The sequence below is a fragment of the Sapajus apella genome, unplaced genomic scaffold (genome assembly GCF_009761245.1).
Source record: "Sapajus apella isolate SASKATOON/1434 unplaced genomic scaffold, GSC_monkey_1.0 scaffold36, whole genome shotgun sequence".
NCBI lineage: Eukaryota > Metazoa > Chordata > Mammalia > Primates > Cebidae > Sapajus > Sapajus apella.
This window is the reverse complement of record NW_022436976.1, coordinates 6,471,895-6,481,585: the sequence shown is the minus strand read 5'-3', so window position 1 is coordinate 6,481,585 and position 9,691 is coordinate 6,471,895. Positions and strand designations below refer to the sequence as shown.

General features: G+C 37.5%; 1 pseudogene; it reads right to left on the bottom strand.

Annotated features, from left to right (window-relative positions):
- Positions 1-300: 300 nt before the first annotated feature.
- On the bottom strand, positions 301-1,448 carry LOC116563694 (annotated as a pseudogene).
- Positions 1,449-9,691: the final 8,243 nt, after the last annotated feature.

The window sequence follows — 9,691 nt, the reverse complement described above, 5'->3', positions numbered from 1 at the left end:
CTGTTCACATCTATATTTCAAATGTAGAAATGCAGATTTATAAGCAGCAATAAAAAATATTCATGAAGAATGCATCATCTCTGAAAATTATGAAAACATCCCTGCTACCAATATATTTCTAAATACAAAATTGTTTCTTCTGTGTAGCAAGAGAAGTTCATTTTTACAACTGATAAAATTCAGCCTTTAGGTGTGCATGGTATGAATGCAAGTCTTTTTTAAAAAAAATTCTTACTCATTTGGAATCCTTAAGCATGCAAAACTTTGAACAGAAAGGTTCACAGAAGAACCAGGGTTGTATTATGGTATCCAGTTATGCCAGATCTGGGAGTACCTCTGGGTTCATCCTCATGAGGAGCAGAAGCACTTCACTTGTCAGTTCTGCTGCCACGGTTCGGACATCTGCCTTGTCCTCCCTCACCATCAGGTTCTGGGCAGCCAAGTTCTCCAAAATTCATTTCCAACTGAGACATTACATCATTTGCTGGCTTCTGGAAAAGATAGTCCATAACAGAATCTGTAGCATAAGCTTCTTCACTCTGATTTGTGAAAAACAAATTTCCTCTTCCACTGCCTTTCAGCAGCTTCATTTGGTTTTCAGATATTAAATTCCACTTTTGCCCACTCCTTATTTTGAATAGTCTTGCACTCATCCAATGTCATCTCTTTAGGACCCTCTTCCTTTAACTCTTCAACTTCATTCTCCTTATTTTCAATGTCTGCCACTGGATTTTCTTCACCTACAGGTGTTCCTCAATCACATTTGATTGATCCAAATCAGTGAATTCATCTTTAACAGTTCCACAGTAATGAGATCTGCAACTCCACTTTTGTCCTCATGCTTCAGGCCAGATCTATCACTTCCACTATGCCTATAAAATTCACATATGCCATGGGAATCAAATCCATCTCCTCGACCCATTCCATGCCCAAAGGCCCCTTGACGTCTTCCAAGACCACCATGGCCTCACGTATGTCAGTCAATAATCGGTCTATTCAACTGAAAATTTGCTCCACCCTTTTCTTCAAGTGGCTTTTCAACTTTTTGTTTTAGAAGTGATCATGTTTCTGGTCTTCTATTAATGATTTTCCCTTCATCCTGAGTTGTTGAACAGGTCTCCTTCCAACTCATCTTATATCTTCTTTCTTAAGCACGATGGGCAGCTGTGTCTCCTCTTTCTTGTCAACCACACTAATGCTGGGGGGCGAGGAAGGGAGTGACTGGTTTCATTCGATCTTTGTGGGACTCATTACAGAGCTATTTGCCTGCCATGTTGGAGGGCCTGAGCTGCACTCTTGGCCCCAGGGCCCCCAGTGTCACCCTACTGCTTTTATTTTTTGTTCTCCCATGCCTTCAGCACCTCAAAGGGGTCCAGTTCATCATTAAACAACTGGTCAAACTGGTTGGTGACCATGCAGCCAAACCCTGCCTGTAAGTGCCCAGGCATCATGGTGGCTCAGTGACACATTTCTCCATGGGTTGCAACAGGCTATGCCAAGCAAAGAACTCCTGCTTCCGCTCTTCCCAAACTATCAATTTTTTAGGTTCTCTCAAATTTTTTAAATCAATATTTTATGATTTTTATTATAAAGATCTTTCACTGAGTTTATTTCTATGTGTTTCACATTATTTATAGCTATTGTGTATGAGATTGCTTTCTTGTTTTTTTTCTATATTGTTTGCTGTTGGCATATATAAATGCTACAGATTTTTGTAAGTTGATTTTGTATCTTGCAACTTTATTGAATTTGTTTGTCAGTTATAATAGTATTTTGGTGGGGTCTTAAGGTTTTACCAGATATAAGAACATAACTTCTACAAACAAAGGTAATTTAACTTCTTCCTTTCCAATTTTGATGCCCTGCATTTCTTTCTCTTGTCTAATTCCACCAGCTAGAATTTCCACTACTATGTTGGATGAATGTGAGCGTCCTGGTTTTGTTCCAGATCTTAGAGTAAAGGTTCTCAGCTTTTTCCCGATCAACATACTATCTGTGGATTTTATTGTATATGCCTTTTCTTGTGTTGAGGTATGCTTCTTCTATATCTAGCATTTTTTGAAGATTTTCATCAGGAAAGAATGTTGAACTGTATCAAATGAACATTTTGGCATTAACTAATATCATTCTATATTAATAGATTTGTTCTTCATTCTGTTGATGTGAACTCACATAGTAATTGATTGGTATGTGTTGAACTATTCTTGCATTCCTGGGATGAATCTCACTTGATCATTATAGATAAATTTTCTAACGTGTTGTTGAATTGGTTTGCTAATATTTAATTGAGGATATTTGCATCTATGTTCATAAGTGATATTGACTTGTAATTTTCTTTTCTTCTGATATGTTTTTGTTTAGATTTAGTATCAGGGTAGTATTGACCTCATAGAATGAGTATAAAAGTATTCCCTCCTTGATTATTTTGAATAGCTTTAGCACAATTGTTATTAGTTATTCTCTAAGTGTTGGATAGAATTAAACACTAAGGCCTCAGATCCTAGGACATATTTGATGGAGACTTTTTATTACTGCTTCTGTCTAATTACTTGTTATTTGCCTATTCAGGTTTTTAATTTCTTCATGACTAAATCTTAGAAGGTTGTGTATGTTTAGGAATTTGCCCATTTCTTGTAGGCTCTCATTTATCAGCACATAGTTGCTTATAATATTCTCTGGTGATCATTTGAATTTCTGTGGTATCAGTTGTAATGTCTCATTTTTCATCTCTAATTTTATTCATTTGGGTCTTCTCTTTTAATTTGTTAGTCTCACTAAAGGTTTGACTTTTTTCTATTTTTTTAAAAAAACAACTTTTCAGCCAGGTGTAGTGGCTCATGCCTGTAATCTCAGTACTTCGGGAGGCAGAGGCAGGTGAATCACAAGGCCTGGAGTCCAAGACTAGCCTCACCAATATGGTGAAACTCCATCTCTACTAAAAAGACAAAAATTAGCCAGGCATGGTGGCATGCACCTGTAATCCCAGCTACTCAGGAGGCTGAGGCAGGAAAATCACTTGAACCCAAGAGGTGGAGATTGCAATGAGCTAAGATTGTGCCACTGCACCCCAGCCTAGGCAACAGAGCGGGACTCCATCTCAAAAAGCAAGCAAACAAACAAACAAACCCAACTTTTATTTCCTTGATCTTTTATATATTTTTAGTGTTGATTTTATTTATTTTTGCTGTAGTCTGTATTACTTCTACAAATTTTGGGTTTCCTTTACTCTTGCTTTTCTAGTTCTTAAAGATGCATTATTAGGTTGTTTATTTGATATGTTTCTACATTTTTTTTTGGTGTAGGCATTTAGTGCTATAAACTTCTCTCTTAGTATTTCTTTTGATATATTCCATAGATTTCAATACACTTTATTTTTATTTTCATTTGTTTCAAGACATTTTGTAAAGTTTCTTAATTTCTTTATTGATCAAATGATCATTGTGGAGCATATTATTTAATTTCACGTGTTTATAATAGCTCCAAAATTCCTCCTATTGTTATTTGCTAGCTCTATTTCATTGTGGTTAAAAGGATACTTGATATGATTTTATTCTTTTTTAATTTTTTTGTGGTCTAACATATGGCCTATTCTTGAGAATGTGTATGTGCTGAGGAGAAGAATGTTTATTTTTCACCTTTTAGAAAAAGCAGTCTGTAAATATCTGTTAGTTCATTTGTTGTATAGTGCATATTAAGTGTAATGTTTATTTGTTGATTTTCTGTCTGGACAACTTTTCCAATGCTGAAAGTGGGGTGAATGCCCAAGGTATTGTTATATTAGCGTCTATATTTTTTCTTTAGCTCAAATAATATTTGGTTTATACATCTGGGTGCTCTCGTGTTGGGTATGCATATAGTTTACAACTCTTGTCCTCTCCTGAAGAACTGATCTTGTTGTCATTGTATAATGACCTTTTTGTCTCTTTTTCTCAGTTTTTGTCTTGAGCTCTATTTTATTAGATATAATTATAAGCACTTCTAGAGCTCCTTTTAGCTTTACATTGTCATGGAATGTCTTTTTTCATCCCTTTTTAATTTCAATCTGTATGTGTCTTTATGGGTGAAGTGAGTTTTTTATAGGCAACACATGGTTAGGTCTTGCTTTTATATCCATTCACCCACTCTGTATCTTTTGATTGGGTAATTTAGTCCATGTGTCTGCAAGGTTATTATTGATAGAAAAGCATTTGTTACTGCTTTTTTTTATTTGTCTTTCAGTTGTTTTGTTGGTCCTCTTTTCCTTTTTTTCTTTTTTCTTCTTTCCTTCCTGTAAGAGTGATTTTTGCCTGATAGTATATGTATTAGACTGTTCTCACACTGCTATAATGATATTACCTGAGACTAGGTGATTTACAAAAAAAGAAGATGTAATCAACTCACAGTTCTGCATGGCTGGGAGGCTTCAGGAAACTTACAATTATTGTAGAAGGCAATGGGGAAGCAAGGCATGTCTTACCTGGCAGCAGGAGAAAGAGTACAGAGGAAACTGCCACTTTTAAAACCATCAGATGTCATGAGAACTCACTCACTGTCAGAATGGCATGGGGAAAACTGCCCAATGATCCCATCACCTCCCATCAGATCTCTCCCTCAATACATGGCAATTACCATTCAAGATGAGATTTGGTTGGCAACAGAGAGCCAAATCATATTAGTATATTTTAATGTCTTGCTTTTTATTTTTTGTGTATCTAATATAGCTTTTTATTTTGTGGTTATTGTAAGGCTTTCAAATATCATTATAACCAATTATTTTAGACTGATGACAGCTCTGCTTATAAAGAAAAGAAAAAACAAGCAAAGAAAAAACTAAAAAACTCTCACAACTTAACTCAGTCTTCTCCACTTTTTGACTCTGTTGTCTGTCTCCTTATACAGTCTATTTCTTAAAAAGTTGTTGCAGTTATTATTTTTGATAGATTTGCCATCCTATCTTCCTGCTAACCATGTGAATGGCTTACATACCACAATTACAGTTTTATAGTATTCTGTATTTGTCTTTGTACTTACTATTACTAATGATTTTTATACCTTCATGTGATTTCTTATTGTTCATTGATGTCCTTTGCTTTCAGATTAAAAATTGCCCTTTAGCATTTCTTAAAAGATAAATCTGATATTGACAAAATCTTTTAGCTTTTGTTTTTCTGGAAATATATTTATTACTTCTTCATGTTTGAATAACAATTTTGCTGGACATAATATTAAAGCTTGGAAGTTTTCCCTTCAGCACGTTAAATATTTCATCTCACATTCTCCTGGCCTGTAAGTTTTCTGTGAGAAGTCTGCTACATTCAAATCAGAGTTGCTTTATATGTTTTTTTGCTTACTTATCTTTCTACTTTTATGATTATTTCTGTATCCTTAACCTTTGAGAGTTTTAATAATAAATGCCTCGAGGTTCTTATTTATATTGAATCTACTTGGTGTTCTATAAACTACTTGTACTAGGATATTCATATGTTACTCTAGCTTTGAAAGGTTCTTTGTTATCATTTCTTTGAATAAACTATCTACCTAAATCTCTTTCTCTGTATAATCTCTTTAAGGTGAATAAATGTGCTTTTTTGAGGCTAAATTTTAGATCTTATAGGTATCTTTTATTCTGTTTTTTCCTCTGTGTATTTTCATATAGCCTATCTTCAAACTAATTATTTCTTCTGCTTGATCAATTCTGCTGTTGAGAGTCACTAAGACACTTTTCAGTTTGTCAACTGAATTTTTCATCTCCATAATTTCTGCATTTTTTAAAATTATTTCAATGTCTTTGTTAAATTTCTCTGATAGAATTTCTCTGAGAATTCCTTATTTGTGTTATCTTGAAGTTTTCTGAGCTTCCTCAAGACAGCTATTTTGAATTCTCAGTTTGAAAGGTCACATATCTCCATTACTCTTGTATTGATCACTGGTACCTTATGTAATTTGTTAGTGAGGTCATGTTTTCCTAGATATTCTTGATGCTTGTTAATGAAGGTTCATTGATGTCTGGTCATTGAAGATTTAGGTATTTATTCAAATCTTCACAGTCTGAGCTTCTTTGTGCCTGTCCTTGAGAAAGCTTTTCATGTATGCAAAGTGTTGTGATCTAAGTCTGTGGTCACTGTAGTTGTATCAGCACTAGTGATGAACTGTGCCCAACAATGCTGCAACTTTTGCCAACTTCTAGAGGCACCACCTGAGTGGGCTTGGATAAGATAAAGGAGAATTTCCTGAGTCGCTGGGCAAAATTTCTTTCTCTCTTCCCTCTCTTTTACCAATCAGAAGGAGTCTATCTCTGTGCTTGGCTGCCTAGAGTTGGGGTAAGAATGCTGTGACTACTCCTGTGGCTATCAAAACTGGCACTGCACTGGATCACACCTGAAACCAGCACAGTACTGAGCCTCACCCAAGGCCCATTTTAACTATGGCCTGGCTACCACTGATGCTTATTCAAGTCCCATGTGCTCTTTAGTCAACAGTTGATAAATCCTGCTGGGACTGGGTTTTTTCTTTCAGGGCATCAGATTTCTTTCTGGCCCAGGGTGGGCCTAGAAATGTCAACCAGGAGCTAAAGCCCGAAAATATGCCTTCAGAAATCTGCTTGCTGCTTGATTTTACTGGGCTGAACTGAAACTCAAGTTGCAAGACAATGTCCTCTATATTTTTGTATCTTCTTTTCCCCCACAAAAGGAGTCTCCCACTGAGCTGCACTATCTGGAATCAAGGGAGGGGTAATGCAAGCACTTTCTTGACCATCATAGCTGGTAGCATACTAGGTCACATGTACTGTAAATTTGTTATCTCCAAGACCAGTGAGGTTCTAGGGCTTACCCAAGGACTGCAGTCCTTGTGGGCTGATTGCCTCTCAAATTGATTCTGGGCCACAGGCCACTGTAGTCAGCTGGGGGTGGAACTTGCTCAGACTCATATTCCTCTCATTGGGACTAATAATTTTCCTTCTTGTGTAGAGCTGGTCTAAATGTCCCCTCTGTGAGTGCCAGAAGAATGCTCCCCTGTGTTATATTCCACAATGACAGCATTGAATTCTGAAGCAGAGTTCCACATATGCTTTACTCTGTCTCTCCTAAGCACACAAATCCTCATTCTGTTTGATGTTGACGTGGGATGGAGTAGAAGTGATATAGACAAGCATCATTGTCTTTCCTGCCCTCTTCAGGGCCTCATTGCTTGATATTATGTTAAAACCAGGTATTGTGACTACCCATCTGATTTCTTCATTTTTATAAAGGTGCTTTCTTAAGTGAAGTGTTGTTGATTTGATCTTCCTGTTGGGGTATGATTGCTGCAGGATTCTATTTGGCCATTTTGCTTCACCTCTGACTGATTCTAACCAACATTTTAAAACATCCAAACACAATTTGGAATCTCTCTAATTTGTCACAGGAGACTAATCCCAAGATTTAAGCTATGTCTCCAAACTCAAAAAGCAGTCACACCCTAAAGCAGAGACCCCTGTACTTCCCTGCTCCCCAATTTACATTTCAATTTTCCCTTCTAACCACAACCTTCTTCAGCAGGGACATTGCAAAAATCCAGAGGTTGGTACCAGTATGGGCCTTTTGAGCCCCTCTGGCTACTCCATAATTGCAGATGACTGAGTCTCTTTTGAGTCTCCCCTGAGTCCTGGACCTTCCAGCTTGCTGAGTCCTGAGTTTTATTCAGCCAGTTGTTTTCACTCCTTGGCAAAGGTTTAAGTTTCTCCTTAAGACTTTTCATTTCTCCCTAAAGAGGGCAATCACTTTGTGATTCTCCCATGTATGTATGTATGTTTATAAATGTGTGTGCTGACCAGGCGTGGTGACTCATGCCTGTAATCCCAGCACTTTGGGAGGCTGAGGCGGACAGATCACCTGAGGTCAGAAGTTCAAGACCAGCCTGACCAATCTGGTGAAACCCCATCTCTACCAAAAAAAAACAAAAACAAACAAAAAAAATTTGCCAGATGTGGTGATGCATGCCTGTAATCCCATCTACCTGGGAGGCTGAGGCAGGAGAATGGCTTGAAACCAGGAGGCAGAGGTTGCAGTGAGCCAAAATCATGCCACTGCACTCCAGCCTGGGCAACAAGAGCAAAACTCCATCTCAAAAAAAAAAAAAATTGTATGCCATTTCTCCTTTAATCTCCCTTGTGAGTTAATTTTTTTTTGTTATACTTTAGGTTCTGGGGTACATGTGCAGATCATGCAGGATTCTTGCATAGGTACACACATGGCAAGGTGGTTTGCTGTCTCCTTCCCCCCATCACCTCTATCTGGCATGTTATCTCTCCCCAACCTCCCCACCCACTGCTGTCCATCCTCTAGCCACGCCCAACAGACCCCAGTGGGTGATGCTCCACTCCCTGTGTCCATGTGTTCTCATTGTTCAACACCTGCCTATGAGTGAGAACATGTGGTGTTTGATTTTCTGTTCTTGTGTCAGTTTGCTGAGAATAATGGTTTCCAGATTCATCCATGTCCCTACAAAGGACACAAACTCATCATTTTTTAAACCTTCAGAGAGTGAAGGGGAAGATTTCTCTTGACCTTTTACTTTTGAACTGTGTGCAGTATCACCAAAGCCACTTTGTTCTTTGGGAAGTTGTAGTAATGCGAGCCAAGGACCTGATAAGCCAACAGAAGGGTAAGAACTTTTTACAGGCCAGGCTCAGGCTCTCTTTTTGTGACCTAGTCAAGCAGATGGTTAAAAAAAATAAAAATAAAAATCACTGTTTGTCTTCTCTACAAAATTGTGATTAATGGGAGAAAATAATTTGTGTGAATAGCCTTGGGTATAGCCACACTGGTATACATTTTGGTATTAGATTGAATTACTATTAAAGTAAGTACACCATTGGAAATTCTAACTGTCAATGACCAAAAGATAGATTCTTTACATTAGACTCCTAAATTAAAAAAAAAATGTAGAAATTTATCATTCTTGATAAATTGCTTTATTTGTAGTCAAGGAAAGATTAAGTTTATAATAAAATACATATAATTGTGCCATGGATAGCCTTAGAAATTCTCTTCATAATATTGTAGAGCAAAAATCTGACCTAAAACAAAGTTCAAATCCTTTGTGTACTCAAACTGCCTGCTTTGGATCCCCCGGATAATTTACCAAAAGCCGCTTTACCGTATGATCCAGTGGCTAAGGTCCTGCACTTTCCTGGTTACAGCACAGGTTTAATTCACAGTCAGAGAACCGATATCATTTGTTTTAAATTATTTGTATGCCTCTTGACCTTTAAGTATAACCATTTTTTATTCATCATTTTCCTTTTGAGGTACTACATTTTTTATTCATCATTTTCCTTTTGAGGTACTGTGTTAGAGGAACTTCCTGGGTAGGCTAGGGGCTTTGTTTTGTTTCTACTTTTCCCTCCTCTGGCTCTTAGGGGCTTTGTTTAAGGAAGGGCAGGGACTTTTCCCCACCTCTGGCCCCTGGAGGCAGAGGCCCTATGACCAGGGTTTTAAAGCAATAGCCAATCTAGTAAAGGATTCAAAGATCGATTAATCCAGAAAAAGGTTGGGAAAAAAAAAAAAAAAAAAACCCTCTCATTGGACGAGAACAAGAATGGGGAAGGAACAACTCAGGAGTAAAAGCTCAAAGCACCCAAGCCTGCAGTGGCACCACCTCCAGGTCCCCTTCCATCTGTGGAAGCCTTCCTTTCGCTCTGTCTAATAAACTGCACTACTGCACACTCTTT